This window comes from Paramisgurnus dabryanus, chromosome 11 (genome assembly GCF_030506205.2).
Source record: "Paramisgurnus dabryanus chromosome 11, PD_genome_1.1, whole genome shotgun sequence".
NCBI classification, from domain to species: Eukaryota; Metazoa; Chordata; class Actinopteri; order Cypriniformes; family Cobitidae; genus Paramisgurnus; species Paramisgurnus dabryanus.
In genome coordinates this window covers 1,186,625-1,196,399 of record NC_133347.1, presented here as the reverse complement: position 1 = coordinate 1,196,399, position 9,775 = coordinate 1,186,625, and the positions used below count along the sequence as shown (strand labels likewise).

The 9,775-nt window shown below is 39.7% G+C and overlaps 1 long non-coding RNA gene across 1 annotated transcript; it reads right to left on the bottom strand.

Annotated features, from left to right (window-relative positions):
* Nucleotides 1–6,406: 6,406 nt before the first annotated feature.
* LOC135729949 (uncharacterized) lies at nt 6,407–8,096 on the bottom strand. The gene is made up of 3 exons (XR_010525816.2): nt 8,020–8,096; nt 7,443–7,587; nt 6,407–6,504 (listed from the first exon to the last, which is right to left on the bottom strand). It is a non-coding gene; the product is annotated as an uncharacterized lncRNA (long non-coding RNA).
* Between the last annotated feature and the right edge of the window lie 1,679 nt (nt 8,097–9,775).

Sequence of the window (9,775 nt, the reverse complement as noted above, 5' to 3'; positions counted from 1 at the left end):
AGACATATAAAGGGGGTGCAAAGTGTTTTTGATGACTTCTTAAATTTGTGTGATGAAGCAAGATGTATTCATGATTCTTTGTTGGGTATGTTACCTGAAAGTGAGAAAGGAAAAACATGACATATGGTTTAAAGCCAAAATGATTGTAAACAATGATTTTATTTCTGAGGTCAAAATGTGGGTATCATGTAATGAAAATGATGAAGTTACTATGCATGAGGTAATGAAGGTTGATGCTGTTAATCCAGAAGATAGTATCTCAAATGTTGGGAGTAAACATTCAAGTAAAGCAAGTACATGCAAGAGTGTTTCTTCTGCCAGAGTCATAGCTGAGGCAAATAAGGCTGCACTGCTTGCTCGTATGGCAACATTAAAGGAAAGGCATGCCTTGGAGGAGCAAGAGCAGATGATTAAGAGGAAAGAGGAGCAACTGGAGCTAAAAGCTATGCTAGCAGAGTCCACTGCCAAACTTGCAGTTTTACAGGCTTCTGACAATCGCAGTGTTTCACAAGTCTCTCTTATTGTGAATTCTCAACTGGAAAAGGAGCAAGGAAAGGCATCCACAACTATCTTAAATCCAATGGCAGAAGAGTTTGAACTTAATGTCCATGGCAAAACTGCATATCAAGCATTAGCAGTGAATCCGCCTTTGGCATCTTCTGAGTCATATCAGGAAATTCGGCAGCAGCCTTGGCAGGAATGTACAAACTCAGGAAGGCAGAATTCCCAACAAATATTTGTACATACATCAGTTCAACCTCATGGAGCTTTTGCATCTGATTGGAGTTCCCAGCATATACCAGGACATACATCAGTGCAACCTCATGGACCTCTTACATCAGATCGAAATTCTCAATACACATTAGGACACACATCAGTTCAACCTCATGGACCTCTTACATCGGATAGGATTTCTCGGCCAAACATTGAAAGTCAATATGGTGACATTGTCACTATAATGCAAAAGCAGAATGAAATAACAGCAGCTCTTGTTCAACAGCAATGTTCTGCATCTTTACCATCAAGAGATATTCCTTTATTTGATGGAGATCCGCTTCAGTATGTTTCATTTATCAGGATGTTTGAAAAGGGAGTTGAGGAAAAGCCAAGCAATAGTGATTGCTTATACTACTTGGAACAGTTCACTAGGGGGCAGCCAAGGGAGCTTGTACGTAGTTGTCTACATTTGAACCCTGACTTTGGCTACACTAAGGCAAAACAGCTATTACAGGAACATTTTGGGAATAAGTACAGGATCGCCACTGCTTACTTGGAAAGAGCCTTGTCTTGGCCAATAATAAAGGGTGAGGATGTCAATGCTTTACAGTCTTATGCTCTATTTTTACGTGGCTGCTGTAATGTTGCTGAGGAATTGCAGTATCTTCAGGAGTTGGATATGCCAAGCAATATGAGAGCTCTTATATCTAAATTGCCTTACAAGCTCAGAAAGCGGTGGAGAACTGTTGCACATAACATTCTGGAAACTACTGATTGTAGAGCTTCATTCAAAGATCTTGTTGGATTTATTGAAAGACAAGTTAGCATCTTGATGGATCCCTTGTTTGGTGATATCAGGGACTTGCCAGTTAGCTCAAGACCTGTCAATCGACCAAAACTGAGTCTAGAAGGCAAAGCTAAAGGAAACATCTTTGCCACTAATGTTGCACCTGTGAAGTCTCTAGAAGCCTCTAATATAAGAACAGAATTGCCAACAAACAATCCCAAGGTGATTTCATTATGTTTGTACTGTGCTAAACATCATGTGTTGGAGAATTGTATGCAATTTAAGAGTAAGAAGCATAGGGAAAGAATGGACTTTCTAAAGGAGAAAGAGCTTTGCTTTGGTTGCTTAAGTGCTGGGCACATGAGTCGTAACTGTGGCAAGCGGTTGACTTGTAAGATATGTAATCAGCCCATCCCACTGTGCTTCACATTGACAGAAATACAGCCAATGCAGACATAATCTCCAAGGAATCAGACGCATGTCAATTCTTAGGAACTACTGAAACATGTGGCCATACAGGGGCCGGAAAATATCACTGTCTACTTTCTATCTTACCAGTTCAAGTTAAATCCAGTAAGGGAGATCAGATAATACAGACGTATGCATTTCTAGATCCTGGCAGTTCAGCAACCTTTTGCACTGAAAGCCTTATGCAGCGACTTAATCTTCCTGGAAGAAAAACTCAGCTTTTACTACAAACTATGGGACAGGAAAAGGTTGTACCAGCCTACGTACTCTCAGGTTTAGAAGTCTCTGCTATTGATGGTAACATCTTCTATCAGCTTCCACAAACGCTTACACAGAAACAAATGCCGGTAAGTTCTGACAACATTGTGTCTAAGGAAGAGTTGTCAAAGTGGCCTTACTCGCCAAAGGTTAAAGCTCCTCACATAACGGCCAACGTTGACTTGTTGATTGGAAACAACGCACCCAAGATGTTGGAGCCTTGGGAAGTCATAAACAGCCATGGAGATGGCCCTTATGCCATAAGAACGGCTTTGGGTTGGGTCATTAATGGTCCTTTGCATGCAAGCAACTTTGAGGATGAAGACTGTTCTGCAGTGGTCAACAGGATTTCTGTGTGTAGGTTGGAGGAGATGTTGTCTCAACAATATAACCATGATTTCAATGAGCAAGTTACAGAAGAGCAAGGATTATCAAGAGAGGATATTAGATTCTTGGAGATTGCAGAGAGTTCTGCCAAGCTTAGGGATAATCATTACACCTTGAAGTTGCCGTTTAAATGGGAAAATATGCATCTTCCTAACAACTTTTCTGTGGCAAAACAACGTATACTTGGGTTGAAGAGGAGATTCCAGAGAGATGAGCAATTTTATCAGGAGTATGTAACATTTGTCAATGAGATGCTCAACAAAGGATATGCAGAGCAAGTTCCCACTCAACAGCTGAAAGGTGAAAATGGCAAGGTGTGGTACATTCCTCACCGCGGTGTACGTCATCCCAGGAAGAAGAACCTGCGGGTGGTTTTTGATTGTGGTGTAACATTTAAAGGAACATCCTTGAATCAAGTCCTTTTACAAGGTCCCAATTTTACAAGTACATTGCTTGGAGTCCTACTGAGGTTTAGGCAAGACGTGGTTGCAGTCATGGGTGACATACAAGCAATGTTTCATCAGGTTAAGGTGGCAGAAGAAGATCGTGACTTTCTTCGCTTCTTGTGGTGGCAAAATGGAGACTTTGCAAGAGAAGTGTCAGTGTTTCGTATGACTGTCCATCTTTTTGGTGCTGTCTCTTCTCCAAGTTGTGCTGCTTTTGCTTTGAGAAAAACAGCAGATGATCATCAGTCTGAGTTTCGAGAGGAGGTTGTACAAACTCTCAAAGAAAACTTCTATGTGGATGATTGCCTTAAGAGTGTGGCATCTGAAGAAGCAGCAACTTGTTTAGTTAAAGATCTTTCTACTCTTTGTCAGCGAGGAGGTTTCACTTTGACGAAATGGAGTAGCAACAAGCGCACTGTTCTTCAAACTCTTCCAGAGGAGTCCCGAGCCAAAGAGTGGAAGAAGCTGGATCTGGACAGAGACAGCCTGCCTGTTGAAAGAGCTCTTGGTTTGCTGTGGTGTGCAGAAACGGACTCATTTAAATTCAAAATGGAGGTTCAGGAAAGGTCCTACACAAGACGTGGGATGTTGTCAGTTTCAAGTTCAGTATACGACCCACTTGGATTTTTGGCACCAGTAGTGTTACCTGCTAAGATTATGTTACAGGAGCTATGCAGGAGGAAGTTTGGATGGGATGATACTGTGCCCCGTGACATTCTGCATGATTGGATGAGGTGGTTAAAGGAGCTAAATGCACTCTCTGAATTCAAAGTTGAGAGATGCATAAAGCCCACAAGCTTTGGGTCCTACATGTATGCTCAGCTTCATAACTTCTCTGATGCAAGTGAACAAGGATATGGCGCAGTCACTTATCTCAGAATAAAGAATAACAACGGTGACATCCATGTTGCCTTTCTTTTGGGAAAAGCTAGGGTAACACCTTTAAAGGCCATCACTGTTCCCCGTTTAGAGCTAACTGCTGCTGTGCTTGCTGTCCGTGTAGACCTGATGTTAAGGAAGGAGCTGAGGCTCCAGCTGCAAGAATCTGTTTTCTGGACAGACAGCACATCTGTGCTCAAGTATGTCATGAATGAAGACAAGCGTTTTCATACTTTTGTTGCAAACAGAGTCTCCATCATCAGGGAGGCCACAAAGACAGCACAATGGCGATTTGTTGGCACAAAGGAGAATCCAGCTGACGATGCATCCAGAGGAAGGAGGGCTGGAGATTTCATTAATGACAACAGATGGATAGAAGGCCCCAAGTTCATGTATAAACCAGAAGAGGATTGGCCCGAAAAAATTGTGCATACTTCAGTAGCTGTTGATGACATCGAGGTCAAGAAAGAAACCTTTGTGAATGTGGTAAATACCCAAGATGCCCTGGAGGGTACAAATCTGCTGATAGCTTACTTTTCAGATTGGAGGAGACTTCGAGTGGCAGTTGCCTGGTTCCTAAGGTTGAAAGGAATATTATTGACGAGGACTCGCATGAGGAGGGAGTCTGATGCCATTGATGTCAATAAGCAGAATGCCTTGGCACAAGAAAAACTGATGGCTAAAGGTACAACAGGAGGACAAATCTTGTCGGCAGAGGATCTTTTGGAAGCAGAGTTGGCTATAATCTGCTACTGCCAACAGCAAATATTTCCTGAGGAGATTGCTGCTTTGTCTTCGGGAAAGAATACAATAAGCAAACACAGTACCATCTATAAGCTGGACCCATGGTTGGATAATGGGTTTCTGAGAGTTGGAGGGAGGTTGACACGAGGCTCATTGCCAGAAGACACAAAGTATCCACTACTTCTCACTAAAGATCAGCATGTGGCTACCCTGATATTGAGAGATTTACATCAACGGCTTGGCCATAGTGGGCGTAACCATATGTTGTCTACATTAAGGAGGAAATATTGGATTACAGGTGCTACCACAGCCGTAAGAAAGATCATAGCAGAGTGCTGCTTCTGTAAAAAATATAATGCAAGACTGATGGGGCAGAAAATGGCTGACTTGCCTAAGGAGAGGATCCTGCCAGACCAGCCGCCATTCACTAATACAGGTGTTGACTATTTTGGTCCAATAGAGGTGAAGAGAGGACGAAGCACAGTAAAACGGTATGGTGTCATCTTTACCTGCTTAGCCAGCAGAGCAGTCCACCTTGAAATGGCCAATTCCCTTGACACAGATGCTTGTATTAATGCTCTGCGCCGATTTATCAGTAGAAGAGGGCAGGTGGAACGTCTTCTGTCAGATAATGGCACAAATTTCATAGGGGCTGAGAGAGAGCTTAAGGAGGCACTTTCATCACTGAATCAAGTTATGATTCAAGGAGCTTTATGTCAGAAGGGAATCCTCCGGCTGGATCCCATTATGGTGGAGTTTGGGAGCGAGTCATCCGGATGCTGAAAAAAATCCTCACTTCAGTTCTTCAACAGCAGACGCTTGATGATGATGGTTTACATACAGTTTTGTGTGAAACTGAAGCCATCTTGAATGATAGACCAATCATCAAGTTGTCTGATGACCCAATGGATCTTGAAGCTCTGACTCCCAATCATATATTGTTGCTGAAAGGAAAACATTCCTTATCTCCTGGATTATTCGATGTGCATGATTTGTACATAAAAAGAAGGTGGAAACAGGTTCAATACATTTCAGACCTATTTTGGAAGAGATGGGTGAGAGAATACCTACCTTTGCTGCAAGAGAGGCAGAAATGGAAGCAAACTAGGAATAACCTCAAGCCTGGGGACATTGTGGTCATTATGGATCCAACGGCACCTAGGGGCTCCTGGCCTCTTGGAAGAGTTTTAGAAACATTTCCTGATAAGAAAGGCCTGGTGCGCTCTGTGCGTTTACAAACTAAGACCAGTGTTATTGATAGGCCAATAGCAAAGCTTTGTTTCTTGCATGAATCTATGGGCTAAGAGATTGTTTACAATCATTATGCATGTTTATTGTGCTCACAGTTTGTATTTGTTTTATGGCTCTTTTGTATGTTTTGAAAATTGGTATATGTCCCAATTAGGGGCCGGTATGTAAGAGCCATTTGTCTTGTTAAGGTGTCCACTAGGTGTCACTGTTCTAGATTCAGTGAATATAGGTAGGAACCTTCCTTCAGGTGACAGGTGTTGCTGGAGGAAGGTGAACACACAGTTTTTTGACCGTATCACAAGGCCATGCTGTTACAACAATGCAACACATTAAATAAAATGAATACTCTGAGCATTCAAATGGTGAGTGGACATTGATTTAATGACATTTAACTTAAGCCAAGTGAGCGCGTACAAATACACCGTCCAACAACCCTCAGCTGCTTTAAGTATAGACTTAGCTGCTTCAGCCCCAATCTTCTAATTTTCTCCAACCAAATTCTGAACAATATCATAAAGTTGGGAATCTGAAAGGTGTGAATATCTCAAGACAGAAAGGTTGAACTCTCTAGGAAAGAAAAGAAAGATTTCATTGTAAGTGTATTGGCTTTTTGATGAACATGACAAAAGAAACATCTGATACAGATAACTAGGACAGCTATAATAGAGAAGCATTTAAGACAAACTCCTTTCAAAATGTTCTATAAAACGACTTTACAATGTATACTTTTAAATATCTTAAAAGCATGCTTTAACAATACTGTAATATATATGTATTGCAAAACTATAAAAATTATAGTTCTTTATAATTTTGCTTAAAATAATAAGAAGAGTTCATGTTCCCCAAATCAGCATATTACAATGATTTTGAGGGATCTTGTGACAATGAAAACTGGAGTAATGGCTGATGAAAATTCACTGCTGTCAGATGTTGCACATATAAATGACTTTGACTTTGAAAAGCATTGTTTGTAAAGTTGAATTAGTTAATAAAATAATAGTCTGATTAAACAAGTCATGCTGCATGTGGTACCTGATATTGCTATGACAAACACAAGTCCACAAACAAAATAAATCGAAGTGCAGAACAAATGGTTAACACTGTAGTCACTACTAAGATAAATGATTAACTAATCAGTAGGTATAACATACTGATGTTTAGGTTTAAGTAAAAATTACTTGAGCAGTTAATTATTTAATAATTAATATTACACTCTGTAAAAGCATGTGTTAATTTTTTTACACATTTTTTTGTGTTATGCGCTTTAACACATTACGTGCAGTTTTAACATATTATGTGTCACTTTGTGTTAAAATAAATAAAAGTGACAACACTTGTATTTAAAGTAACGCAAAATGTGTTGTTCCAATAATAACAGAGATTTGTCTGTTTTGGGACAATGCATTTAGTGTGTTGTCCCAAATCTAACACTGTTTGTGTTGTTTCTAACATCAAAACAACATTTTTAATCTGTTTAGAGTGTAGAATGCTATTCTCCATATTACCATATAGAAAGTGCCCCATTTAACTATTGTGGATATGTTATTGACTGCTGCAGTACTTTGGTCGGGGAGTTGGGAGTCATCAGATTTGGTCATGTATTGCACAAGAGTGACCATTTTCACATAGTGGTGTACTTGAGGTAGTATTCTGAAACATGATAACAGAAATAATAAATAATTATTGTCTAAATATAACACGTAAAAAACATAAGAGATTACAAACATCAATGATAAACAACTAACTTTACCATTAAGTTACACAACGCACTGATATATGACCAATAAATATCAGCATAAGATAACAACAAACTGCATAATGAAGTAACTACTACAAAACAACAATAATAAATTGAATATTATACTGTATTGTTAATAAAGCAATAATTAAGCAGAAATGTTGCACTTTTGAAAGAATAAACAAGTAAACATAAAACATATTAGCCGCGATGCTAACGGCACTAATCTGCTCATAAAACATTTTCAAATTTCACTCAAACAGATCTCGGAGCATCAAAGTTAACACAGCTGCGGTACATTGTAATAATCTGCATTGACGACAACAACATAGAAGAAAACTTACTTGTCACGGACTTTCACTTCCACATGAACGCTACATATGAATAACTGCATATGAATCCGCGATCTGACTGCTACCACCATAGACTGTAAAAAAAGATGGACGACGCCTGTTCGCTCTCTTCCATTGGTGAAAAGTGAAGCCGCCAGTGTCCCGATATGGCGCTGACATCTTGGGTCTTGAGTCTGCGCAATAGCGATTTCGGGACCAGTCATGCGCAGTAGTGAGCAGGAAGGGAAGCCGCGAAGTCAAAACCCCGCCCTCGCTCTCGTAGAATGCGCATATCACACGATATCACAGCTGTCAATCATGACGTGACACCATCGTTTTTATATCATTAAATAACTAACTAAACACAAACCTATTTTAAAAACAAACATTTGAATTTACATCAGCGTGATAAAAACTACAGTAAATGACAGAAACCAGCTTCGGAAAAAAGATAATTAAAGTGTAATTAATTTTTTTAGTTGGTCTCAAGTCCCATTGAATAACATGGGGAGGCGGGGTTTATGACCTATACTGGGACCAGTCACTGGGGGGCGATCGAGACGTTTTGGCTTCACTTTTCAGGGCTTGTGCGGCACGCTTGGCTACCACGGTGAGTTCTTCTTCTGGTGTTTTATGGCGGTTTGGCACACCAATAAACAAGTGATTACCGCCACCTACCGATCTGGCGTGTGGAGTGAACAGATTTGGAAAAAAGAAATACAAAAAAATCTCTTGTTCTTGTGTTTTACAGGTATTTCATTACTAATGAATGTACTCTTGATTGTCTTGACTCGTTTACTAACAATACTTTTAAAGAAGTATTAACTCCCAACCATTCTTGTCTTTACGGTGAGTTCTTTGCTCGAAACACTGCTATACGTGTCAAAACGTCACACACAGAAAACTTTAAGTTCTCAACGATACCAATTAAACCCTTAGCACTTTTATTCTGTTTTCTATCATATTGATGATAAAAAATATCCATAAAAATGCAAAAATAAAGATTCCATGTTTTCAAACCCTGTCCGATTCCTTATGTTTAAGTGTAGAAGATAAAGACTCAGGAGGTGTGCTTTTTAACATTAACCTTTTCTTAATATTAAGAAAATATGGTACCTATTAATTAATGTAAGTAATTGGCATGTGGGGGACGTGAAAAATATAGCCTACGTTTGTGTGTAGAAGTCTGAGCTAAAGATACGCGGATTGTCCGCTGTCGGTACACTGTAAAAAAATTCCGTAGAAATTACAATGTTATTGCAGCTGGGTTGCCGGTAATTTACCGTAGATTTACATTTATGTTATTTACTGGCAAGCAGGCGCGGAGCTATGGGCGGGCCTGGACGGGCCTGGGCCCGCCCAGATTGACAGCCGGCCCGCCCAATCAAAAATTAAAAAAAAATACTACTCTGTATAGTTAGACAAAAAAAACAGTAAAATTATAAGAAAGCCTGATAACCATTTAAAAACTATTATAAAGAAGTTGAATGTTGCAATACATTATGGTTCTAAAGAGAAAAATATTCCCGAGAACTTTTTTGCAAGCAAATGGAAAACGTATTTTGAATAACAACACGTTATAAATATGTGCTGCGCGCTTTCCTCTCAATAACATAAACACACAACAAATATGACAGCGGGGTAAAAAAATAGAAAGAAAACATCTAATCACAGTGATGTTGTTTGATATAGCCTACCAGCTCTCTAGCTCAGCACTATAAGTTACGCCACGTTTACTGATACACTTTATACAATATAGCCTATTGCT